This window comes from Rhinolophus sinicus, linkage group LG10 (assembly GCF_036562045.2).
Source record: "Rhinolophus sinicus isolate RSC01 linkage group LG10, ASM3656204v1, whole genome shotgun sequence".
In the NCBI taxonomy this organism is placed as follows: domain Eukaryota; kingdom Metazoa; phylum Chordata; class Mammalia; order Chiroptera; family Rhinolophidae; genus Rhinolophus; species Rhinolophus sinicus.
The window spans coordinates 30,103,117-30,130,598 of record NC_133759.1 but is presented as its reverse complement, the minus strand read 5'-3'; the positions used below and the strand labels follow the sequence as shown (position 1 = coordinate 30,130,598).

Genomic DNA, 27,482 nt, shown 5'->3' with positions numbered 1-27,482 from the left:
CAGGACAGTCGTGGGAGGAAGCATTTTCCTGACATCATTCTCACTTTGCCCCAGCAGCAGGAAAGCCTGTGGCATGACGGACAGAGCGAGGACAGCTCAGAGTTCAAATCCTGTTCCACCACTCATTAGCTGGCCGATGTGGGCAAGTGACCTACACTCTCTGAATTTCTGTGTCTCTAGCTCTAAAATGACAATCAGCTCCAATGGCTCCAGGAGAGAATTCAATGAGACTTAATACATCAGTAGGTAAGTGGATGCTCTATAAAAGTGATTTTCCTCCTTCCAAAACAAATGGACGGTGCTTCTTAAAACGGTTGCTTCATAGAATCATTGGATGTTAGGCTAGGGCAAGTTCTTAAAAAACATTTCATTTGCTCTTGAGGAAACTGGAAGGAAAAATAACCTGTACTGATGATCCAAGTTTCGGATGTCACAATAGCATCTATGTGGCAATGATCATTTAAGATGATGATGGCTAAGAAGGGACAAATTTCTCTACAGCTGATAAGCCACAGATTAGTGCGACAGGTTTTGATAACTGTGTCAGAATATGAATAGATAAGAAGAGAGATAATATAGTAGAGAAGGAGAACAACTCCAAGAGTCCTCACATGCACTTTATTTGCTGCTTTGAACAGCATTTTGAATAGTGAAATTATGCATTAATAGCAGAGGTTCTCAAAGTGTGGTCCCTAAATCGGCAGCATTAGCATCCCCTGGGACCTTGTTAGAAATGCAAATTCTCTGCCCTCAGCCCAGACCTACAGAATCGGGAACCCTGAGGGTGGGACTAGCAATCAGTGTTTTAGCAAACCTTACACGAGATTCAGGGGCACAGTAGAGACTGGGAATTACTGGTTTACGTTATAGCAGCTCACACCCCTCTTCTCCAATACAAAGTAAAAGGACATCATAAGTGTCTCAGCACTTTAAATTCCTCACCTCTTTGACATACACTGTGAAAATTCCCAGATGTTGTTGTCTGCTGATTCTGGCAGAGAGATGCATAAGCACAGACCCCAGATATACCTCCCTCCACTGCCTTGGGTGGGACTTGCTTAATCGTGAAGCAGGAATAAGGAGAAGGATTTTGAAAATTAAGTAAATAAATCCGATCTTACTTTTGTTCTCTAGAAATACCTTTCCTCTGGAGTTACAACATATTTAGAACTTTGTTACAAATTATACAAATCACTAGGTTTTCATTTCCACACTTTAACAATCCCATCTCCAGATGCAGTTACAATGACGGCCTGTGTGTCTGGAACCTGGCAACACCCTGGTATCCCACAGGCAGAGACTCTGGGCTCCTCCACCGCCTGTCATCTCTCGTTCCTGCCTTCCTCTTGTTCTGAATTTTCTATTTCATGGTAAATGGTCAAGGAGAAAGCCAGAAGTTAAAAGCTGGCACCACATTCTGCCTCTAATTTATCTTCTCTTATCATTAGCTGTGTATGTGTCTGTCTCAGTCTGCCAGGTTTGGGCTCCTCAAGGGCAAGTGTCATCCTAGGTTTAATTCCTCCTCTACAAGGTGGGCGTGAAATAGACGTTCACGAACATGACTGCAAGGCAGGGAGACTTGCTGAAGGCGCTGGAGCTCTTCTGAGTGTCCACAGCTACTCTCTACTGCTCCTTTTGTTACACCATCTCTGTTCATTGTGTGGGTGTTTATCACTCTCTTTATTTCCACGCGGTATTCTCGAGAGACTTTGTAAATGATTGACTGTGTTATTCCCCAAAACTCTGCAGAGATCAGGCTTTGTAAAGATAGTGGAAGACAGGAAATTTGCAGCTAAAAGCTTCCTAATGAGGACAACTTGAGCATGTTATTTTCAACATTCAACTCCCAAGTTTGAATAATTCATGAAAAAAAACTGTTGAACTAGAAGTGACTGGGCTATTTTAATGAAAGTATAGATTTGGAATGTTTTAGAGCTGGAGGTTACATGAGGAAAGCGAAGGCAGGGAGAGGAAGTGACCAGCCCAGCAAATAGTGAATTAGTGAACCCAGGTCTTTTCTGGCCAGTGCTCTCATTTACATGGTCATACAGTGGCTAGTGTTTAGTCCAAAACTAGAACTCAGAACTCAGACCTCCTGATGAACACGCCCAGCTCTTTCCACTGCGCCACACAGCCTGCCACAGGACAGGGGTATCAGGCCCAAGGTTCTGTTCTCTTGCTGGGCAACAGGAGACACAGGAAGATCATATTTCCTTTCCAATCTCCAATCTAGACCAGTTGGTCTCAGCTGGCTATACATTAGAACCCTCTGGGGAGCTTTAAAAAAATCTGGATGCTCAGAACCTACCCAAGACTGATTAAATCAGTCTCTGGGGGTGGGGGCCCAGCCCTCATTCTTTTGAAAGCTCCCTAGGTGATTCTAACCTGAAGCTGAGTTTGTGAAACATTGTGTCTAGCCCTTCTCCCTCTTGTTCTTCTATTCTCCTGAGGGCCAGACTCCTCTTAATTCTTCAGCTTTCTTATTACTGATACTAGGGCTGTAACACTATAATTACATACCTTTACATTAGGTGTACTGCCATTCCAAGCCATTTAAGACATTAGCTAAAACTTAATACTGTAGTCCCCTGCTTGTCTACTTGTCTCTCTCTCAGATGGCTGCGTCTCTGTGTCCCTCCTCCTGGCCTATCCAGGGTCACCCCACAGGGCCTCACTTTCCCAGGAGGGGCTCCTATCCCCAGCCCTTAGCTGTACCTTCTCTCAGACCCTCCCTCCTGCTGAGCTCAGCCTGTGGCAGCTGTAAGGCTGGTCTAGAGGATCTGGGGGACCAGCCTGGATGGGGGGTTTCAGGGAGGGCTGCTCCTGTGGTTATTGGTCCCAGAGGGAATAATTCTTGCAGCAGCTCTTCTTTCGCTCTTGCTGGCTCAGTGTGTGGGTGTGCAGCAGGCATTTGCTAGGGAACGTCGGCAAAAAATAAAAATTTTCAAGCTTCAGTTCTGTAGACAGATTGAGAGGCCTCCTAACAGTTCAGAATTGCCGAATCGGGCTTCATCCACCCACTTACCCCCCAGGAAGTGGTAGGTTGAGTTATATGTGTTTTGATTTGTTAACAGTGGCCTCACTTATGGGAGTTTAAACCATGCAGGTGATACTTGAAGATAAACCAGTCAACAGATAATTATCGAACACTCACTGTGCCAGGCGCTGATAAAACCAAGTGGGAGGTCACCTCTGCTAAAGGTCCCTTATGGTCAGTGGAAGGGAGGAAGAGAGGTTCGTGGAAGGCAGCGGTTAGTCTGAAGTTCAAGAAGAGCAGAGGCCTGAAATTCAGCCTCTGACTAGGCAAGGATAGGAAGAAAATAAAAAGAGCCATAAAAGGGGGAGGAAAAAGGGGGTGGCAAGATGACAACTGTATATTTAACTTCCTAGGATGTAAAGTCGTGAAACTATTTGCCTCACCCATACTCACCAACCATACTGCAGCCTCCATATTGTTTTAATCTTGCTGTTTTGACCCCCAAGACATTCAGACCCCTCCGAGAGCTTAGTAAACACTATCCCAAGACATCTGTAGCTTCTTTCTCAATCTGTCCCTGTCTCTCTCTGCCTCTGTGTCTTTTTGTCATTTTCTGACTCCCACACTTTATCTTCCTTGTTCTCTCTCTTAGATTCACAGCATTTTTTTTTTTTTCATGGATAAGTAAAGAAATAAATCCAAGCACTCAGTCTTTTATCAAGGTAATAATGAATATTACTGATAAACATGAGCAACACAAAATAAGATTCGCAAGAGCTAGAACTACATACAAGGACAAGGAAAAAAGAGTTACTGACTAAAAGGGGCCTGAAGAATCAAGTCTTGACAAAATGTAGACGCCTATATCTGATTGGGAAAAATCGGATTTGGTAGAAATAAAGGCCACAAAATGAAACTCACAAAGGCAGCTGTTATAATTGGTGGTATTGACATGGATAAAAACTGATAATGAATCAAATTTCATTGTAAAATTTAAACAGAAAAAGAACTGATGCCAATGAAAATAATTCCAGTAAACTATAATAAAAATGGTAAAAATTGGAAACAAAATATGCCCTAGGGAAAATTGATCAATGAATGTCATTACTTAATGAAAACCTGTTCTAGAAGTTACTTTTGATAGAAATCTATCAATATTGGCATAATTCTGATTAAAATGTGTATGGCCAATCTTTCGTTGGGTTAAAACAACAGTCAGAAAAATGTCGTGACCCCAGAGGCTGCAAGACTGAAGCTAAATCACAACTCCAGGGTAGGGCCTGGGATTCTGTATTTCCAAAGAAAGCTCTACCTTTTGAACCCCAATTTAAACAAACCAACTATTAAAAAATGTTTTGGGGGCACGTAGGAAAGTTTGAACATGGACAGGATATTAGATAGTATTAAGCAATCATTATTTTTAGGTACAATAATGATATTATAATCATGGTTTTTAAAAATCCTCTTATGGACTGACCTGTGTTCGTCTAAAATTCATAGGGTGAAGCCCTCACTGCCAATTGACTGTATTTGGAGATAAGGCCTTTAAGGAGGTCATTAAGGTTAAATGAGGTCATAAGGGTGGGGCCCTAATCCAACAGGACTGGTTCTCGTAAGAAGAGAAAGAGACACCATGAGTGCATGCGAACAGAGAAAAGGCATGTGAGGACACAGTGACAAGGTGGCCAGCCTAGGAGAGAGGCATCAGCCTAGGAGGGAAACAAAACCTGCTGACCCCTTTATCTTGGACTTTTAGATTCCAGAACTATTAGAAACGAAATTTCTCTCGTTTAAGTCATTGAATCAATTTGTTATGGTAGCCCGAGCAAACTAACACAAGTCCTTACATACCGTAGCAGCGATACCTATTAAATTATTTATGAGTGAAACAATATGATGTCTGAGATTTGCTTTAAAATACTCCAGAAATAAAAACTGAGAGTAGGGGATAGAGGTCACACAACTGGCAAAGAATTGACGATTATTGGAGCTGGGTAACAGGTACATGGAGGTTCATTACACTGTTCTCTTCTACTGTAGAATATGTTTGAAAATATCCAAATAACTTCAAAAAAAAATTGACATGAACAGATAATTTTGATGCATGTCCAAGAAGATAATTTCTAAGATAGGGTTTCCATAATTTTGTGTTCTAACCTGGGCTGCTATGGCCTATAATTCATGTGTTACTAACATATATTTATAAATGAAATTTTAACTAAATATAATAAGGCAGTGGGGAAAGGAATCAAAATGCTAACCACAGGCTTTGGAACTGTGGGCAAGGGGCAAGGAGGCAGGGAAGAAGGAATCAGCATTTATTGAGTGCCTAATGCATACTCGGTACTTTGTTAACATTATATTTGGATGCTCACAGAAGTCTATGAAGTAGACTTTTCCATTTTTAATCTTTAAAAAAAATTTTAATATGAGGAAACTGAGGCCCAGAGAGGATGGATGAGTTCTCAAGATCACACACTAGGGAGTGGCTGAGCTGGGATTTGAATCCTATCTGTCTGCTTCCAAAGCCTGCATTCTTTTTCTTACCCATTACCTCCTCCCTCGCTATTGCCAAATGCCAGATCATAAAGGGCAGAGGAATTTGAGGAGGATGAGGTCATGAAGAGATGGGGCCAGTAAAGACTAACAAAGGACTTGGGCTTATAGGTAGGGTTTGGAGATGGAACAAAGGACATGAGAGCATCCCAGGTGTGGGAAGGGATGGCAAGATGCAGAAAATCGGTAGCAAATAGAGAATTAGGTGAGAACGAAAGGCCTTTGTGGGCTCCTGGGGAGATGTGGTGGGGACAGGATTGAGTTATAAGCAGTGGAATTGAAAAAGAAGGTGTCCTAGGACTTGGACTTGGATGAGATTGGTAAGAATGCTAGATTTCAAACCTAGGTGGGAAAATGATGCCTCCCTCAACAGGTGAGGGAAGTTGGGAGGAAGTTGTTTCAGGTGGGGAGAGGAGAAAGGAATAAATTCAGTTTAAACACGTAGAATTGGAAATGGCAGTGGAACATCCCAGTGGAGAAGCCCAGATGGCAGTTAGGTTGACAGCATTTTGTTTTGAAAAATCATCTACCCCTTCATTCAAGAATAATAAATCAAGGAAGTAACCAGTGAGTGCACTCAAAATACAAAGATTTGACTCCTCAAGTCTCGCTTACACTGTGGTGCATAATGTAGTCATTTATTATTTGCATGTCTATGTTCCAGGTACTGTTCTTTGTGTTGGGGATGCAATGGTCCTATAAGGAGATCAACTGCCTGGATTATTATAAAGGCCTTTTAGCTGGTCTTCCTGCTTCCATCCTGGTATCTCCTCCATTTTTTCTCAAACAGTAGCCATTAGAGTTGCTATGTGACATGATGGAGTCTATATAAATGGTCTAAATGTAAAAAGAACCCTCTAGATTGTGCTGTGGAATGCACACCCTGTGTGGCTCTCTGCGACAGCTCTGGGAAAGCGATCCTGTTAAAAGTCAGAGCACATCACTCCTCCACTCAAAACTCTCCAGGAACTCTTCTCACTGGTCCCTGACCATGTAAGCCATACTCTAGCCTCAGAACCTTTGCACTGAGACCTTACTCTACCTAGAAAGCTCTTCTGCCAGATACCCATCCAAATCTCTCTCAAGGCTTTACTCGAATGTCACCATTTCAATGAGGCCTTCCTTTACCACCTGTTTTAAATTGCAATAATCTCCATCTTCCCCTGCTACATCCTACTCCCTGCTCTAGTTTTTTTTGTTGTTGCTTTATTACTTGCTTCTTTTTCACAGTATTTATTTTAATTTTTTAAATTGTCTGTCTATCTTCATCAGAATAGAAGCTAGAAAAGGGAAGGGCTTTTTTGTTCCATTTGTTTACTGCTCTGACCCCAAGAATTAAGAACAGTGCCTGGCACATCAAAGGTGCTCAATGAATGAATGAACTCATTGTTTCATGAATGAATTACAGTATAAAAGGGTAACTGATAGAATAAAGTCACGGACAGAGTGCTGAAGAATAAAAAGGTGGTGCCAATTCAATCTACCTGACAGTGTCAGGGCAAGTTTCACAGAAGAGGTGATAATTGAGCTGGGGCTTGAAAGAGAGGTAGGTGGGTCAGGCAGATGTGGTAGGGTGAATAATGACCCCCAAAGATATCCATATCTTAAATCCCTGGAGACTGTGACTGTTATTTTATATGACAAAACAGATTTACAGATGTGATTAAGTATCTTGAGATGGAGTGATTTATCTTGAGATGAGCGATTATCCGGTATTATCCAGGTAAACCTTAAATGCAATCACAGTAGCCTCATAAAAGGGAGACAAATGTAGATTTAGCAGCAGCAGAAGTCAAGGCGACAATGAGGCAAGAGGTTTTGCTGCTGGCTTTGAAGATGGAGGAAGGAACCATGAACCAAGGAATGTAAAGAATGCAGCTCTCAAGGTTGGAAAAGACAAGGAAACCCATTCTTCCCCTGAGCTTTCTGAGGAAGCCTGGCCCTGCTGACACATTAATTTTGGCTTAGTGAAACTGATGTGAGACTTCTGACCTCCAGGAGTGTAAGAAAATCAATGCATGTTGTTTTAAGCCACCAAGTTGTTGGTAATTTGTTATATTAGGAAACTAATATAGCAGGTAAGGGCATCCTAGTAGGAAGGAATAGTATGTGCCAATCAGAGAAGTGGCAGCATATTCAAGACTCCCCTGAGAAGTTTAATGTACCTGGCTTAGACAATAGGAAGTGGAGAAAGATGGAGTTGGAGAGGAGCAGGAGCTAGATTGTGAAGGGCCTTACAGGTCACGCAAAGGAGTTGAGAGGTACTTATATTGTGTTAAGGTCTGGCTGCCTGCTGCTTGCAAAAGTTAAAAGTTAAAAATCAAGAGACATGGTTGGTAGAAAGGAAACCAGGTTTATTCCGAATGCTGGCATTCTGGGAGGATGGCGGACTCTATCAATATTCTGTTGATGTAGGAGTATTCAGTGAATGCTGTGTCGTGCTGCCCAGACCCCCCTTTTCAGGACTGAAGGGCTTATTCTCTTGGCGTTAGGGAGTGCTGCTAGCAGATGGCCCTTACTCTCAGCTCTCTTCCACTCTTTTCTGAAGATAGTCACTCTGCCCAAGCCCATGCCACCTTTCTGGGGCAGCCTCCACCAATGACTGGGCTACACAGGAGCATAAAGACTCCATCAGTTTCACCCCAATTCAGGAGAGCTCTGAAGGGCCATCCCAGCTTCGGAACCCTGACTTGGGATTAACTGAAGCCTTGTTGAGATCAAGTCCTTCCCTCCCTTCCACAAATGTTAATTTCAAGAGCCGACCCTAATACACATCCAACATGCTAGTCTCTGTCTCATTCTGCTTCCCTGGGAGCTCAACCGTTCAGCATGAGATAAGCAAGAGAATGAAAAGTAAGGTCCGTTTGGGTGGGGGTGGTGATAACTCAGATCAGTGTGAGGAAGGGCTCGGTTGGGGAGAGACTGAAGGAGGGACCAGTTAGGTGACGGGGGAAAATTCCAGGTGAGCGATAACGAAGTCCTGGACAAGGGTAGAGACTGAAGGAGCTACGGGTGTGGTCATCAGCTTTTCCATAAATAGCTTTATGGAGAGAAGGTTATTGTGCCCAGAGATGCCTAGTCTGCTGTGTGAACCTAAAAGAAATACTTCCTCATGATGGCCCAAATCATTGCATTTTTGCCCCCCATTTCTAATCTGGTTTTGTAGAACAAGTCTGCTTTTTTTTTTACCAAAAATATGTTCTCTGTTTCCCTGGTGAACAATCAGCTTTGGGACGTGAAACCAACGGTTCTGATTTAATGTATGATTTTGACTTAATATGTAGCCCCAGGATTCTATTCAGTTTCTTCACAGCATGCCCTGGAAGCCTTAGCCCTTTCCCTTACTAGTGACTAACCCCCTGAGGCAGCCAGAGACAGTGGCCACGCCTGGACTAAGGGTCACAAAGAATGGGTTTCTGTTAAGCTACAGACAACATCTTGACCTAAGTTACGTTGCAGCTCCTGAGCCCTAAGGTAGGATGACCCCCTGGCTACTTTTCCATGAAACCAGACAGAGGGATGCCAGAGCAGATCTCAGAGCGGTCCTCAAGACCTGAAGAAATGATTTATTACCCTAACCTCACCTCTGACCAATCAGCTCTCAACACGACCCTGAACCCCTAACCCACTGTGTCTTGTGATTTTGCCCCGTGTAACCTGTAACCTACACGCCATTGGGGAGTTCGGGCTTTTGAGCATGAGCTTCCCGTTCTCCTGGATGGCGCAACTCACATAATCATAAAATAGCCAATCTTCACTGCAATTCTCAGTGTGCAGTGTTTGGCTCTGCCAGCACTGGGTGGACGAACTCTGTTTGAGATTTGATCAACCATTCGTCCCAGAACAAGCAACCTACTGTACTGGGAAGCTGACACTGAAAAGGGTTCTTTCAATTTCTCCTTGAATCCCTCCAATCTGAGGGAGCTCATTATCTTGGTGCAAGATGATGCACTAAGTCATTCTCACTCTTAGCCTGAAACTGTCCACAGTTTCTACTTGGTTCTACGTCTAACTGAGACGTGATCATCCGCATGGAACAAAGTGTTTAGTGGCCCTGGTTTGGGAGTTAAAAAGTACTGGGTTCAAATCCAGACTCTGCTCCTTACAGGGACTTCGGTATATTTATCTCAGCTAGTTTGCTCAGCTGTAAATGGGGATAACAGTACAACCTACCTTATGAGGTTGTTCTTAACGATATATGTTTAGAGCATGATACATGGCACATGGTAAATTCTTAATAAATGGTAGATAATATTATGAATGTTAATTGTCAATTGAATATACTTGTATGTTTTCAAAAAGCACTGCAGTTTTATACGTACCCTCTTCAGAGGAAAGAGAAAGATACAGAGCTAGAGCTAGATAAATGATAGATAGATAGCTAGATAGATAAATAGATAAATAGACAGTTGTCTCCTCATTGAGTTGTGAGTAGATATGCACCCAGCCTTTTTGAATTAAATGTATGTTAAACACAGATATGGTGTGCAGACCCTCATTCAGGACACGTGAGGGTTATAATCAAGGTGGCTCCCAGGGCTTATTTCTGACTACTTAGAAGGAGAAAGAATTTGCTTTCCATTTACCAAACAGCAGGCCTGCATAATAAGAAGACATTGATTTTCTCAGCATTCCATTAGCTCTCGTTCTTAAAGAGAGCATAATGCACTCCAGTGGGGAGATGAATTGTGTCATCTGGGAGTTGGGAAAGGACATGGAGAGGAATCAGGCTGGAGCCGTACTTTCAAAGGGAATAATCCTACTCTTCTCCACATTCACTACACACTTTTTAAAAAAAATTATTTAAAGTCTGGCAGTTTATACCCACATTTCCCATCCAAACACACGTTTCATAACCAGCTCCACTGCTGACCCAGTTAAATAATAATGAGTGATTTTCACAATTCTAAACATTTTCTTTCAGAAGAACCCAGTGGAAGATCCTGCAGGGTAATGGTTGGGGGAGAAGTCATCAGTGGTGATGTTGAACCCATTTGATTGATGGTGAAAAACACTAGCTGCCTGCAAACCATCAAACCACTGGTGGGAGGGAAAGAAAAACTCAGTTGTTTTGTCCACCTGGCAGCCAACTGGAATCCACACAAGTGAAAGATAGAAACAGAGAAGAAAGTGCTGCTTTCCAGAGAATTTAGTGATTTCCTTTTCCCCTCTTGAAGAAAGGTTGCTTACTGGAAGGCTTGTGGAAAATATAGTCTAACTTGTGGTGAGATGGCAAATGCTTAACAGACTGGTGTGGAAAGGAGCTCTGATTTTCAGAACTTGCTCATTTTGGTGGTGTAAATACTTTCATCACTGTCTATTTCAAGCTACCAACATGACATCACTGAATGTGATGTTGGGAAGAGCTGTGCAGTGGCACATCATTTTATAGGGTTTTCACCATACAGATATAATAGAGATAAAGAAACTCAAGAGCATAGATAATAGTAAAATGTAATAAAATAATTGGGAAGTGGAAAATTTTGAGTATTTATTACTGTTGTTTTTAATATATTTATTTAGGTATAAGTTTATATAATTTAATTTTTAATTATGGCTGTGTTTAGCAGCCAGCTCTTAGAATTCCTCAAAATACAACAATTAGTTCATTGGAGGTAACACAAGTGGTTCCAGCTCACTCCTGACCCTTGTGGCACTTGAAGACAAAAGAACACATTTTCCTTGGGTATTGGGGGTGATGGGCATTTAAACATCTCAGTTCCAGCCCCCATCCCTAGCTACTCACTCACTCATTCGTTTTTCTGTTTATTCAGTAAACATGTATTGAGCATATGGTGGGCACTGGAAATACTGAAATGATCAAGAGGAGGTCCAGATAGACAAGGGAGCTGATTATAGGGGAATGTAGTAAGATACGTGACAGAGGTAGAAATGGGCAAGATGACAGGGAGGAAGGAAGAGAAGCCTTTCGGACTGGGGCCCAGGGAAGCCTACTGACCATTCAGCCTATGGCTGCTTCACTAGAGGTTTAACCTCTGAGATCTTGACCCAGTAAGATCTTTCCCCTTATTGATGCACTCTCTTCCCTCCACTCTCAGGATACCACCCTCCCTTGGTTTTCCTCTTGTTAGTTGTTCCTTCTCAGTCTCCTTTGCTAGTTCCTCTTCCCTCCATGACCTCCAAAAGTTGCAGTGTCCCAAATTGCAGTCCTTGGACCTCTCTTCTTTCCTACCTCCCTGACCCAAAGGTAACGTATCCAGTGTCATGGCTGTAGATCATCCTCTCCCAGCTCTGACCCCTCCTCTTCACTCTAGACTCATGTATCCAATCGCCCACTTGAAAACCCGGCTAGATGGCTAGTGGTCACCTCACACTTAGCATGCTGAACCCTTCACCTTCTGTCCTCTGAAATTTGCTCCTCCTCCATCTTCCTATCTCAGGAAATGGCAACTCTATCCTTCTAGTTGTTCAGAGGCTCAAAATCTATAAGTCACTGTTGACTTTTTTCTCTAACACCCCAAATTCAATCCATTGGTAAAGATTGTGGACTTGATCTTCAAAACATCCAAAATGCAACCATGTCTTACCATCTCCACCACCTTCATTGTGGGGTCAGCTGTCATCACCTCTCAACTGGATATTGCAATAACTTCCTAATACATCTCCCTGCTTCCACTCTCGTTCACCCACATCCTCTGCCCCTATCACCTATAATCTGTTCTCAACATAGCAGCCTGGGTAGCCTTGTTGAAAAAAAAGTTTGATCATTTCATTTACCTCATAAGATTGTCGTGCATATTATAGTGCTTGGCATATAGCAAACATTCAATTTTTATTAACATTCATTGTTGCATTTAAATTCACAGACTATTTGTTCTACTATGTGATACCATGATTTTTGTTGTTCCTTGAAGATAAATAAATACCTTGTGCTTAGAACAGGGCATCCACGATTGTGCAGGCAGCTGAATAGGTCTTTAGTTTCAGAGCAGAGGAGATGTTGGGCTGCAATACAAATAATGCACTAAGAAAAGCTATTTTAATAACTGAAGCTAATTTAGTTGTTTTATTTAGAGAGTGAAACCTTTCCAATTTAGCAAAATGAAGAAGAACGTCTCCCTGTGTTTTTTTTTCCTCAGCAAACATTTATTCAGCATCTGTGCCCACCCCTGTGTTCATTTTCTAAAAGTTGAGGTATAATTAACTTACAGTGAAATCCACCATTTTTAGTGTACAGTTCTGAGTTTTGACCAATGTACACAATCAGCTAAGTACCACACAACTTGATTGATAGAGTTTACATTTCTTTTGAGTAAAATCGGGATTTCTGGGTATAACTGTGTTATTGAAAAACCTATGTTAAATACTGACGTAAAAGGTAAAATCGTGCTGTGCTATGGAGGGTTTGGGTGATTTAATTAATGAGAAGACTGATTTGCAAATTAGCAAAATGATCATTTGGTCCAACGGTTCTATTAAAAATAATTTTGTTAGTACTTAAAAATATTTCATTGGTTTTCCTTCTTAAGAATAATGAACATTTCTCTTGTTTACGTATTGATTTGTCTTACAAGCATTTTTCCCACCGAGAGTGCAAAAGTTCAGTCTGCTGGAGCACTGTAATTACCTGTGGTATGTGACGTCTTGCCATGCTTTTCTGCTCACTGTGCCATGACCAAATCGGGCCCAGGGTCCTTATCCAGGCTAAGGTGCTCCCTGCTCATTTGTTTGTTTGTTTGTTTACTTACTTATTTATTTATTTATTTATTTTAAAACAAGATAGTTCTATTTCTTTTCTTTTAAGATAGTTCTTTATGGGTGCAGAAAAATACACTGAATTAGCAATAACAATGGAAAAAGACACAAACACCGATCGATGTTCAACACCCTGGCATAAGTGAAACCTGCTCCTTTTTGACTAATATGGTCTTTTACTAGCACAGTAAATATTATTGTTATTGTTATTCTGCAGTGGTTCTCACCCTTGGCTACAGATAATAACCGTAGAGGAGCTTTAAAAGCAAATAAACAAAAATAATTCCAGTGCCCATCCCAGAAAAAAATGAATTAAAACCTTGGAGAGGGGGACCCAGGCATTAAAATGTTTAAAACTCCCTCAGAACATCTAAAGTGATACCTAGATTGAGAATGACTGTTCTAGTTGTGCATAAAATTTCCTGCTTCGTTTTGAAGGTCATTCCTTGGAAGGGTAGGCCAAGCTGTAGGCAGCCGACTGTAAGAAGAAGATGCCAGACTAGGGGTTAGAGAACCTGTATTAGTTCCAGCTTTGATGCCAACTAGCCAGGTGAAATTGGCTTCTTTGGGCATTTGTTGCAAGACCAGAACAACGGTGAGGTAAATGAGGTGGCTAGGACACATACATTAAGGAGACATTCTCAGGACTGACTGTATTTACTCAATCCTGAGAATACGTGCCGTCTTAAAATTTAAGCCCTTGGTGTCTCGTTTGCCCTAGTCTCATCCTACGTCTGTTTAGTTTCCTCATCTGTAAAACAATGAGATGGGCTTGACTGTTTACTGTCTTTTCCTGTGCTAACATTTCATTTTCCAAACCTAAAGCTTAGGCCAATATAGGACCAGGCAAAGTAAGACTTGATAATTATCCAGCTGAGTTTGGTTAAAGCCAGGCTGAATAATTCAGACCAAACAGATTCTCTTTTTCTGCAAGAGGAGGGTGGATTTTCTTAGCTCTGCCCTTCAGGAAGGTGGCATGAACAATGCTCAACCACCTTATACTTTAATTATATCAGAAGTCCTCAGCCCACTGGCTCCAGTACTTTACTTGGAGTTTTAGGCCAGGCCATTCACAAATTGCAATGCATTCACTTGTGCAATCCAAAAAGTCCTCAAAATGTGTGTGCTGGTTGGGGAGGGTGGTATTGGGGTGGTTTTAAGGTGTACAACTAGCTTTGCCCCTCAGGGGTGATATTTATTTTATTTTAAACTTCAAATAACTTGAAAGGAGTACTTGCTTAGGTCAGTGGCAGGCAGAGTTGGCTCCTATGTATTGACTGGTGAAAGCAAATTGTTAAATTTTCAGGAATTTGGTGAATTGCTTATTAAATAAAGCCATCATTAAAAATTAAGTTACATAAATTTACAGTTAAATAAATTATATTTAAAAACAAAGAATACATACTCAAAATTCTTAATTTTCAAATTGTTTTATTACATTTTACTATTATCATGTTGGTGAGGTTATGTTTATTGTATCTGTTTGGTATAAATACTAAATAATGGTGGACATCTCTTCCAAGTCTGTGTTCAGTGACATCGCATGGTAGCTGGAAATCAGCCACAATGGGAGTATTTACAGCATGGAAAATGGCATGTGCTACAAATCGGGCTTTTTCACTTGGAGATCCAGTGTTAGACATTTATCACCACTGGCTTGGGTTAACTATAAAGTTGAAAAATACGGTACTTGTGATTTAGCCTTGCCCCATATAAAGCAGTTTCATGCAGTGGAGAGAGCTCTGCCTTGACTAGTTCTTCTAATAAATTGAGAATACCATCTCTGTCTCTCAATTTCCTCCATCTCTTTAAGCAGGCAAAAATATAATACTTGCCCTGTTATCTCATACGATTATTGTGAAAAGAAAAATTCATTTTAACTCTTAAAAATTGTTCGGTGGTTTGTGATTTGTGGTTTAATGAAAGGGCTTAAAAGAAGTGAGTACCTCGTGTAAACACAAGGCACTGTGACAGGGGATCACAGTCTCCAGAGAACAATTAATAAACACGGAGGCATATTTTGCTATTTTTTTTACCTCAGAGTCTGGCTGGATGTGAGGAGTGAGGATAGTATTCCGATGCCCATCTCTGGAACCTGCCCTTTTGAAGAGAAAACTTGATATGCTGAAGAAGCTTGTAAGGTGGCACATTTTGGTTATATTGGTATATTTGAATGGCAAAATAAACTAATTTCTAAAACTAAGGATTATTAATGACTCAGAATTTTATGTTAAGATGATTCATTTGTAGGCAAATTTTCCCACACACAAAAATGTGTGAACAAAATGTAAAGGGATTTATTTAGCACTAAATCCAATGATTTATTTGTTGGGTCAAAGCGGTAAGGTGCCATTGTATTTTCTTCCCCAATTCTGACACTTGATTTGCAATTGTGAACTGAGTTTTTGCATTAGAGTGACAATATCTACTCCTGATCATTGCCCCCTTGTGGCTGTAGACACAATCTTGTGTGGTCTGGATCCAGCTGTGGACTACAGACCCTTGGGGAGGAGTAAAGTTATGGCAAAAAGCCACCGAATTCCTGTCAACTCCCAAAGCTTTGTCTGTAGAATAAAGAATGACTACTTTCCAAATTGATGCAGGCATTACTGTTAGGAACCAAACGCATTTTTATTTCAAAGCCTTACTTAACCTATTATGTCTTTGGGTTATCAGGACCTTCCTATGGTTGCATCAGTTGTTCTCTGGTCAAGGGCACCCAACCAAGGGGGCTCATATAGGGCTAAAAACCGGTTCCTACTCCTTTCCATGAGCCATTTGTCCTACTTTGGGGCTGAGCGAGACCTGAAAAGAGTGGCACCATTTTCTAATTAATCCATCTAGAAAGCCCTCTTTTACTTTAATGTCATAAAGGCAATAAGTACCAACAGGGGCTCTGTGGGCATTGTATGTGTTCTCAATCAACAGATATTAACAAACAGCTACCAGAGTGGTACAGCTGTCCAAGTGTTTTTGCCATCAGAAGAGGTCTTTATGTCCAAATGGGATGGAAAACCTTGGGCGAGACCTTCAATGTGTCTGGACTGACATTTCCAACTTTCTTCTGAGGTATGTGTGTGTGTGTGTGTGTGTTGTGTGTGTGTGTGTGTGTGTGTGTGTGTGTGTGTGTTGTATTTCCGTATATCTGTGTATATATGTGTGACTGAAGTTACAAAGCTCACCCTCTAATAGAGACCAGACTAAGTGGATTTTACCGGTCTCCATTCTTCTCCAAATTATGGTGAAGATTCTACTAATATGGTTGTCATGGATCCACGCTCTACCAGTTAACTTTTGCTACACAGGACACCCCAAAACTTATGTTAAAACAATAAACATTTATTATATCTTATGATTCTATGGGTCAGCTGGATCAGCTCATTTGGTGCTGGACGGTCTAGAATGGCCTCAATTTACATGTGTAGTGGTTGACTCCATGTCAGCAAGGACAATGGGGAAAACTTGGCCATGTATCTCTCATCATCCTGAAGGCTAGCTTGGCCTTATTCACTTAGTGGTGGCTTCCAAGTTCCCAAGAGCAGCATGAGAGGAAGCCCTGATGCACAAGCAGTTTGACAGCTTCTGCTTATATCATGTTTGCTAAAATCCCATGGGCAAAGCAAGTCACAAGTCCAGCCCAGAGTCAGAGGAGGAGGACACCGCCAAAGGACATGGATAGAAACTGTGGCCAAGTTCACGAATTATCATTCTCACTGATTTTAAAGACATTAAGGGAACCAAATCCTTCCAACTTTTATTAGAGGAAAAGTATTGTTTTCTACGTTGCCTAACATTATGGCTATGTAATTTTAAGGTTTTAGGTAGCTACATTAAGAAAAGTAAAAAGAAACACATAAAATTCATTTTCATAATGTATATTATTTAACCATAATGTATATTATATTATTAAGATAGCCAATGTTATTTCAGCATGTAATCAGTATAAAACATTATGAAATGTTTTCCTTCCTTTTCTTTTTTTCATACTAAGTTTTCCAAACCTGGTATGTACTTCATACTTATAGCACATCTGAATTTGGACTAGCTACGTTTCAACTGTAATAGACACAGATGGTTTGCGGCTACCACATTGGACAGCAGAACTTTAGAATGTGGACTTCATTTCTTTTTTTTTTTTTTTTAGTTGTAATTTTTTTTTAAATTAAATTTATTGGGGTGACAATTGTTAGTAAAATTACATAGATTTCAGGTATACAATTCTGTATTACATCATCTATAAATCCCATTGTGTGTTCATCACCCAGAGTCAGTTCTCCTTCCATCACCATATATTCGATCCCCCTTACCCTCATCTCCCACCCCCCAACCCCCCACCCCCCTTTTCTTTATTTATGTGAGAAAATTGAGGTTTGGAGAGGATGAGTAGCCTTCCCAAGGTCACATAGCTGGTAAGTGGTTGAGTCAGGATTCAGCCCCAGGTTAGTAGGACACCAAAGGCTTTATTCTTTCTACGGGACCACATTGGCTGCATCAACAGGCATGACGTTTTGGGGGGTGAGGAGGAAGTTTTTGAGATGTGGACTGTTTCCCTTTTCCTCAGCCCACTGGGTCTAATTCTATCTTTGACTTCCAAGACCCTCCACGTTTAGACTTTACTAATTCATTCCCACTGTTCTCCATTCAGGCCACTCCCTTCCCATCCTGCACACATACCATGTTAACCCGGGCATTGGAAGACATATTTCACTCTTGCACTACCTTTACTTTGGGTCTCAAGTTATCAGCTTTTTGATATGTGTGTGCTCGTCTTTCTTTCTTGGTGGTGCTGAATTTCAGGAAGGTTGTGTGAAGTTCTCAGTAGCAATAGCCAATGATTTTTCTCTTATTTTCCCACGCAGTTCTTTCTTGGTAGTGGGAGTTTAATAAGTCAGTGACCCATCTGAGTTGACATTAGAGGAAGGATCAAGGCTGCTCAAATGAACGATCTAATGTCCCTAGGGACATTAGATGATGGCTTCCAAGGCACCCTCTTCCCCTGAAAGGGAAGGAAGACAGCTGGCTGACCACGTGACTATGCTACAGACACAGAGCAGCCTGGTACATCAAAGGCCCTGAATAGATGTTTTGTTGGAAGAATGGATCAACTGTTGACAACTTGTAAGTCACTTTGAGCCCAAAGCAAGGAGAGATTGACAGACTGTCCACCACACCAACAAAACTGATAAACATATTATTTTGAAAGCATTAAATAAATTCTGAGTGTATTCTTGGTGGCAGAATAAAAATGGATATTCATGATTGACAATTAAAAACTGCTCAATCTCTGATTGATCTTTTTCTACATAATATCTATTTTTCTATCTGAAGAGAGTATATTTTCCAACTTCTTTTATGTTCTTCTGGTTATAAAAATAACCGTTAAAGGCCATTTCACTTCTGATTGATCCTTTCGGACATTTTTCCTTTTTCTGTTCTAAGAAAGTATATTTTTCAGCTTTTATTGTTTTCCTCTGATGAAACATTGGAGCAGTTTTGGTTCTTTGTCCCCCCCCCCCCCATGTAATTAAGCTGATTAGTATCCCATATGGAGTGAAAACAATTGGTTTCACGTATGCTGGGGTACAGTTACTCACAAAGCTGTAATTGTTTACATGTTTCTTATTTCCTTGTGGAAAGTTTTAGACTTTATTAGATAAAGATCTGGCAGACTTGAACTCTGTGAACATTAGAGTCTCTGGTTATCAGACATGGCTCTGTATCCTGTTCAGTGGTCTCAGGGATGAAATAGGTATTCTACAATTTTGTACAGAATAAATTTTGAAGATGCCCACCCAGAATCTATTTCCTCTTGCCCATTTCTCGCAGTACCCTCATTTTTGCTCAAGGACACAACCCCTGTCCCCATGCAGGCCTGAGGTGTAGTGAAACTGATGCTGCTTCCAGTTGCAGTGTGGGCTTGACTAGTCTACGAGTAATCCTGCCTCCTTGTGACAGAGATTAGTTTAGGAATCCACACCTTACATACCAATGTGTGGCGTTCCTCAGGCCAAGCAGATTGGTTCAGAAGTGGGCATGTGACCAAAATCTGGCCAACCAGATGAAATGGGAAGTTTGATAGAAATAGAAAGTTTCCCATTAAGAGGGTTACTGCTTTTAAGAGTGGTGTTATTGGACAAGATAACACCACTCTTCTAGTGGATGTTGTTATGGCCACACTTAAAGGCCAGGAAATACTCTAGTCACCTTGCTGTCAGCCTGAGTATGTTGCCAATGCACAAAAGGGGTTGTGGGGCAAACAAATCATAGAGAGGCACATTTGGAGGCTGATGGAACCACACCCGATAGTTACCCAGCATCTTGACTTTCAGTTACATAAACCAATAAATCTCTTTTAGTGTATAAGCCAGATGCAATGGAGTTTTCTATTCCTTGCAGCCAAAAACATCACTACTGATATAGACAATTTCACCAAAGAAATGTGAATCAAAAAAATGAGAACTCAGTCTTATGAAAGATAAACATAAATGTGTGAGTACGTATAGAAAATAAAACACAGAGCAGGCCTGGCTATAAGCCTCCCCTTTTCTATCTTCCACATGAAGCAAATAAATTCAGAGAGTTTTGACAAAATAGCTAAGTGACAAAACCAGAATTCCTGGTAAGCTAATAAACCCTAGCTATCAATAAAAAGTTATACGTTGACGAATTCCTTCACAAAAGTCCTGTGGACAACTTGTTACCAGACCCACCTTCACCTAATCTTCACAGCTGAGCCCAAAGCTTCCAACCCTTTTACTATCATTCTTATAAAATGTTTGACCAGAAAATATGTGTGTCTTTTCTACGTGTCTTTTGGTTTTCCACTCAAGGTTTTGTCTTGATAACCTTGCCATTATTCTTTAAGTGGTTTGGTGTTTCTTTATGAGGAAGTGTTAAGATAATTCTTCCACTTAGACACGAGCATACCACCCTGATGTGAACAGGGTAGTCAAGTGCTGACTGAACCTCACTCTTTATCTTCAAGCAATTTGTCAAGATATTTTCCTAAATATAGAGTTCTCCTGCCAAGAATTCTGGTGGCAGTTGTCAGCCAATAAAATTGCAATCTCTTGGCTATAAATGAATAAATGAATGGCCTCTCCACTGATAGATAACATCAGATAATATAGATTCACCGACACTTTTGAAGAATCTGTCCAGTGATGCCACTTTTTGCAGCCCCATTTTAGAGTGTTACTACCTTTATCTTTAAAAAGGGCTCTGGACTTTCAGAAGTTTAATAATTACAGTGGAATATTTATAAAAATATCCTCTATATTCAGCAATGGATATTCTATCATTATTTTACTATGCAAATATTATCGTGGCACATTGCAAAGTACCGGTAGTCTGGCCATTGCAAAGTTACTCTTGCTTGATTACTTTAACCCTAAAGTTTCTGTTTAAAAATCGACTCATAATTCCACCAGCATGTAGGACTTCAGAGGAGAAAACACTTATCATAGCCTAGGATATTTAAGAAGATTTCAGCAGTGAAACATGAGTTGGCCAGGTAGAAGAGAGAAAGCAGGAAGGTATTCTTATCTGGGGGAATGGTGCGGACAAGTGTGTGGTGATGGGAATGCATAAAGCATATTTTAAGGAACAATGAACGGACCAGTCTGGCTGGAGCAGAGAATAATGGGGAATCCTTTCCAAAAGGTAATGTTGTAGAAAATCTTAAAACCCATGCTCAGAAGTTTGGATTTTTCCTCCTGTAGACATATGGGAGCCTCATCCTAGACAAGGGAGAGATGCCTGTAAGCCTTAAGAAGGCGAATCTGGTTTGCAGAGTACATGACCCTGGAACCTGGGGCCTATCCCAGATGAAACCAAGTGATCCATGTGCAACTGGAACAGCATGACTGAAGGATGGCAAGAGGAGTGGAAGTAATGAGCCAGAGTGGGAGGCATTAGGAAGATAAAAAATTGACTGCTTTTGGGGATCAACTGGATAAGGAAGTCCAGACAGAGAGGGCATTGAAATGATTCTGAGGTTCACAGCCTCTATGACGGTGAATGAAACTACCCCTGGGAAAGTCAGGAAATGCAGAAAAGGGAGTCAGTATTAGCAGCTAAGAAAAGGAATTTGTTTCTTGACAGACTGGGTTTGAGGTGACAGGACAATGAAGCAGTGCTGCCTAGCAGGCAGTTTGGAAGATGTAACTGGAGGTGAGAACAGTCAGGGCTGGAATAAGGATGTGGGTGGTGTTGCCTCCTCAGCAGCTATTCCTCTTTCCTTTTGAATAGAATCCCACCTGTTTGGGTTGCAACTGCCCAGATGGAGTGGATAAATCATGATTGGCTAAGTCCAAATATGGTACTTGTTTTCCTTGTTACACATAAGTTTATCAAATGTCTTTGTTATTTAAGTCACTGTTAGTTGCTATTTTATTTCTTTCATCTAAAGATATCTTAATCAACATAGATGTAATTATTAATGCCTGTGAGAATGGCTGAGACCTGAGAGGGAAGGATTAAGAAAAAGACAGAGCCTGGAGATATACTCATATTTCAGAAATGAAAGCTTTATACTAATTGAACTTTAAGTTATTTAATTAAAAAGCTATATAGAAAACTTGTTTTCATCATGAAAACATGACACACACACGACCTCCCCCCACAATCTCCCTCCTTGAACTACATTTTCCAGAGAGCATGTGCTTCAAATGAAAGGTCAAAAAGGAGATCGGTTTCAGTTGGGAGCTACAGGAGGGTGATTATTTCTCTAATGTGATTTGCTTCCTGTTGCTAAAACAGAGTCCCTTCAAATGAGATTGTTTGCTAAGTGAAGCGTCTCCTTTTTTCTCCCTTGGATGAATTAGAGAGCAAGAGGAGTAAATCCAAGCTTCCTCACTGTGATGGATGAGAAGCTCTATTTATTCCCTGTGGATAGTGGCCCGCCACCAGAAAGGCCACAGGCAGGAGCAAGGAGCTGACTCACAGGGTAGGGAGAAAGTGGCCTGGATCTTTGACAGAGGTAAGCAGTGTCCGATTCCCTCTGGGGGGAGGAGGGAGAGGTTATGACTAAGAAAGCTGTATCTATTCCACTGAGCAATTAATGCCATTATTTTTCTTGAAAAAGCATTTTCTCTTAAGCTATTGAGGATAATGTAGCCCCCATCTTGACAGAAAGTACTAATGACTGCTAATGGATACATTCTTTTAATAAATGAAGAGGCACAAGAAAATTGCCAGATATTAAACAGAGTCCCACATGTCTTATCTGCGTCTATAAAGACCCTATCAAGTGACCTAAGTGGAAGAAATGTGACTCTTCCGGGGTTAAAGGAGTCTATTTTTCCTTAGTGCAATATAAATTCACTGCTGGGTAGAACAGTAATTCATTGGTCTATCCTAGGAAATGTTTAAAAGGGGGGCCATATCTCAAGTTAAATGATGCATTTCCTATTGGTAGCAAAGAAAATATGAAATAGAACTGTGCACTGTAGATTTATGTAAATGGCCTCTCACCTGAAAATAGAGCTTAAAGTTCTGTCGAGTCTCTGATTCTTGGAATTTTCAGCCAAGAAGTCAAAGAGCTTGTGTAATTGGTTGTTAATTTTGTTCATTCTTGTTTCTTTTTTTTTTTTCCCAGGGTGTTTTTTGTTTGTTACTTTGGTCATTTTAAACTCTCATCTTGGAAATGTTTCTTAAGATTCAAGTAATTCTTAGTACTCTAATCTTGGGTGACATTTCTTAAAATTTATACATGAGTCCAACAAATCAATAAGAAGAAAACAAACAACCCAAAAGAAAAATGGACAAAAGAAATAAACCAGAAACTCAGAAAAGAAGAAATGGCCACTAATCATATAAAAAGATGAACAATAGGTATTGTAGATTTCTGCAACTTGGTGTTTTTAATACAACACTATGCCTCTAAGCTTTATCCATCCATGGTGTTGTATGTAGTTAACATTTGTTTTCACTGCTGTAATAATATTTCACTAGGTGAGTATTTCACAATTTCATTCTCCCTACAATACATGTAGCATGAAACTATACTTATAAAGCTCAAAAACAGCTCAAAATTATAAATAGACTGCAAAAATGTATACATACCTGACAGAACTATTTTTAAAAAAGCAAAGTAATGATAAAAACAAATTTCAATACAATATTTCCTTGGAGGAAGGGGAGATTGACATTGAGGATGGGATGGAAGAATGTATCAGTTATCTCTTGCTGCATAACAAATCACCCCAAAACTTAGTGGCTTAAAACAAAAACTGATTATTCAGCTCATAATTCTCTGGGTCAAGACTTCAGGCAGGGGTCAGCAGGGTTGGCCTCTCTCCGTTCCACATAGAACCACGTGTCCACATTCAGCTGCGTTGGGCTGGAGGGTCAAGATGGCCTCCCCCTCAAGTCTGGGCCTCAGAACTTTCCCACATGTTTCTCTCTTCATGTGGTGTCCCATCCTCCAGGTCCTCTTTTTCCAGGTGGCTTTTCCTCTAGCAGGATAGCGTGGAGTGCTTTACAAGGAAAAAGCACCCACGTAATACTTCTGTAATTAAAACTTGATGGCAATTAAAATATATTACCTATTGAAGGAGTGCTCTGTGGCCAAATACTTTTTGGAAACGCTGCAGAAGTCATCCTTTCTTAGAGTCACAATGCAAAAATTAAGCTTGCTAAAGGCAATGAGCAGTTCTGCAAAGAGAAAAGAAGAAAGACCTTTTCTGGTGAAAGGAGCTGGTGAGAGAAGGCAGAGACGCTCCATCTTCTCTTTCCTCAGGGATCTCTGAAGGGAGGGCTGGGTTAGAGAAAGCTAGAAAGCTTCGGCTGCCTTATGAAACCCCCTCATCATCTGAGCTCTGCTATTCCCACCCCCATCAGTCACAGTGTACCTGCAGGTAGCTCTTTCCGATTGCCAAGCCGAGTGCACACACAGAAGGCATGCAGGAAGTAGCCTCAACGTCAGAAGGTCAACAGTGTCTTTCCTGGTCTGCTCACCTCTGTCTCTGCTCCTCACCACTGCCCTGCTGTGACCTGAGCTTCAATGATCTCACCATTCTGACTCTCGTCTCTTGTTTGCTCTAACCTCTGTGACCTGCTTTGATGAATTATCCTGAGCTTTCTGGACTTGTGGAACGTCAGTTTGTCCCTGATGCCTGGTGACCATAAGCAACTTGGACTTTTTTTTTTACTTTCTTTCTTTCTTTCCTTTTGTTTCATTTGAAAGGTAATCCATACCAGTTTAAACAAACTCAAATAACACCCCCAAATAAAAGCCTCCCCTTGTCTACTCCAACTCCGAAGTCCCACTGTCAACAGTTTCCTTCCAGGTGATTTCCTATGTTTATATAAACACCCACGCGTGTGTATGTTTGAACAAAATTGGTATGAATGTGTTGATATAGTTCTATAATCTCCCTTTCCATTTAATAGGATATCATGGACATCTTTCCAAGTCAGTACATATAGACTGATACAACTTTTTGATAGCTTCAGTACTCCAAAGTATAAAAGTTCCTTTATTTATTTAGCTGTTTAACATTTATGATCAACATTTATGTTGCTCTTCGTTTTCTGCCATTGTAACCAGTGGGGCAGTGATCCCCTTTGTACATGAATCTTTGCACATTCATGCTAATATTCTGAAGAACAAGTTTCCAGAAGAGGTCGTGCCTTCCTGCAGTGCTCGTCTCTGGATGGCCTCGCCATACCCCATTTGGATACTCAGATTTTGCATCGCTTGTGTAACCAATTCACTATATTTCATCCCCATCTGTTTACATACTTAAAGTGGGTTCTGTTTTCCTAATTAGACACTCACTGCCTGATGTACTGGGTTTTGCATCTAAATTTAAGTTTATATTCTGATCTCTTGTCCTAAGCAATTGTATTGTAAAGGGCCCCCCACAACTCACACAAAAATATTGAAAAATACAGTCTTTTTCTTGGCCTCATAGCCACCTCTCAGGTGGAGGCTTGTGACCTTGGACCCTTTGAAAGAAAGGGCAGAGCCGACTATGGAGGTGCAACACAAGCACGTAAAACCAGCAAGCAGCGGGGGAACCATAATCCCCACGGGCCTCAGATGGGTGGCCCAGCACTGCCCCTCACCACGTCTTCTCTCATCTGTCACCTGTGACTCCAGCTGAGGTGTGACACACAGCACCAGTGATCCCTGAGCTGGGCGCTGGCTTCTTCACACTGACCTCCCTCCTCTTCTATCCTGACTCTGCTTGGCTGTGAACTTAGCTGATGTCTCTGGTCCACACTTTCCCTGCTCTCTCTTGAGGGCAGGGCTGGGACTAGGGCGAGGCCAGACAGGAGCCTAGCGCACACCGTTCAGGGGTGTTCCCTCCTAGGGCTGTGCAGGTGCAGGGTGGGCAGCTCTCCGTGGAGGGGTGAGATGGGAAGCTGCCACTGAGCCTGGACAGAGGCCAGGAGTAGAGAGGTGACCCCTGTATCAGCCATAGTACAATCAGGAGATGGAAATCACACCAGCTTGTTTTTGTAACAGAGATGATTTAACAGAAATAATTGGTAATTAGGTAACTGAAAAGGCAAATTAGAACTCTAAGGTATCACGGAGGTGGCAGAGGAAGCAGCCACTGCTCCTTAGGGTGGGGGGACTCAAGATAAAGGGAGAGATTGAAATTATGAAAACTTAGGAACTCAGTGGAGGGTTCTGGGGGCTGGCACCCAAGCCTCTGAAGAGTGGGTGCTACTCAACTGGTCCTGGTGTCTCTGAGGGGAGCCATGAAGCTACCATACTAGTGTTGAAGAAACTGCAAACCGGACTCAGTGGCAGCCACAAGTCGGCCTCCTCCTCCTCCCTCAGCCTTGCAGCCGCCCTCTAACGCCCCCTGTTGGCAGAACCTGGCAGGGAGCCTCTGATAAAGCCGGAATTTGTTTTGCGGAGTCTCAGTCCAGTGTTACAGAGCAGAGTACAGAAGGGTAGGTTTGGAGTCAAGAGACAAGAACTTCGAATAACTGGTACACCGTCCCAAAGAGCACATATTCAAGAAGTCTCAGAAAGAAGTGGACTGTGCCCTGGCCAGCACAAGCTGATCCAAGAATACAAGTCAAAGGGAGAAAAGCAAGACAACAATTCCCGGGCCCAGCGGGTAATTGGAGATTCAGTTTGCAAACAGGAATCAGAGTTATGATAACAGAATTTCAAGAGTGTGTAGTGATGGGTAGGAGCATTGCTAGAGCTTCTCAGAATTTGACAGTATTGATGCAGCCAACCACAAGTTTCCATGCCTTTCTTCCTGCCCAGTCCCCACCCACCCACCACACACATTGTAGCCTCCTCTTCTGTTGCTGTGTCTGCGTTGTAGAATATGATGGTTATACTTTCAAACACCTCTCTAGATGACGTGCCACATGAGTCTGGTCCTGAGTAAGTTGACTTCATTCATTATTTGTTGTTGCATAACAAATTACCCCCAAATTTAGCAGCATAAATAAACCAACATCTATTATTAGCAAATTAATAATAGTCATTTATTTTCTCACAGTTTCTGTGGGGCAGTTTGCCTTTGATTCAGAGCTTCTCACAAGGTTGCAGTAAGGTATCCACCAGGGCTGCCTGCATCTCAAGGCCCAACTGGGAAAGGATGCTCTTCCAAGCTCACGCGTGGCTGTTGGCAAGACTCCGGTCCTCACTGACTGTTGGCCAGGGGCCCCTCTCAGTTCCCTGCCATGTGGACCTCCCCACAGGGCAGCTCACAACATGGCAGCTTGCTTTTCCTAGAGCAAACAAGCAAGACAGCAAGAGAGAGAGATGACAAGAAGGACAGAAGTCACAGGCGTTTTTAATCTACTCTTGAAAGTGACATCCCATCACGTTCATTGTACTCTATTTGTTAGAAGCAAGTCACTAGGTCCAGTGTACACCAGAGGAGAGGGGTTGCACAAAAGCATGAATACTGGGAAGTGGGGATGGAGGGTCATAGCAGCTTTTCTCATTTTAGAGGCTTTTCTTACCATGACTCAGGCCTTAGTTGCACTAAATTTTTAAGAGTAGCAGATGTCCATTCTGCATGAGTAACACATTATGAAGCCTCAGTTCAAAACATGTTGAGTCTCCTGTTCTAATCAAATTATCCTTTATAACAAAGTTAATTTAAGGCATATATAATGATACACATAAGTATTATGGCACCATATGGTACTTAGGCGTCCGTAGTGGAAGTCTCCTTGAAATGACTGTAATTAATATTAGTTCTACACAGCCAAATCCATTTAACATTTTTTCATTTGTTTAAGTCAC

General features: G+C 41.4%; 1 long non-coding RNA gene across 2 annotated transcripts; it reads left to right on the top strand.

The window, feature by feature from the left end:
* The first annotated feature begins 60 nt into the window (after nt 1-60).
* LOC141567207 (uncharacterized) lies at nt 61-27,048 on the top strand. 2 transcript variants are annotated; one of them, XR_012489656.1, is made up of 3 exons: nt 61-246; nt 22,075-22,229; nt 22,848-27,048. It is a non-coding gene; the product is annotated as an uncharacterized LOC141567207 (long non-coding RNA). The 2 variants fall into 2 exon arrangements; XR_012489657.1 differs by lacking the exon at nt 61-246 and adding an exon at nt 16,187-16,318.
* Nucleotides 27,049-27,482: the final 434 nt, after the last annotated feature.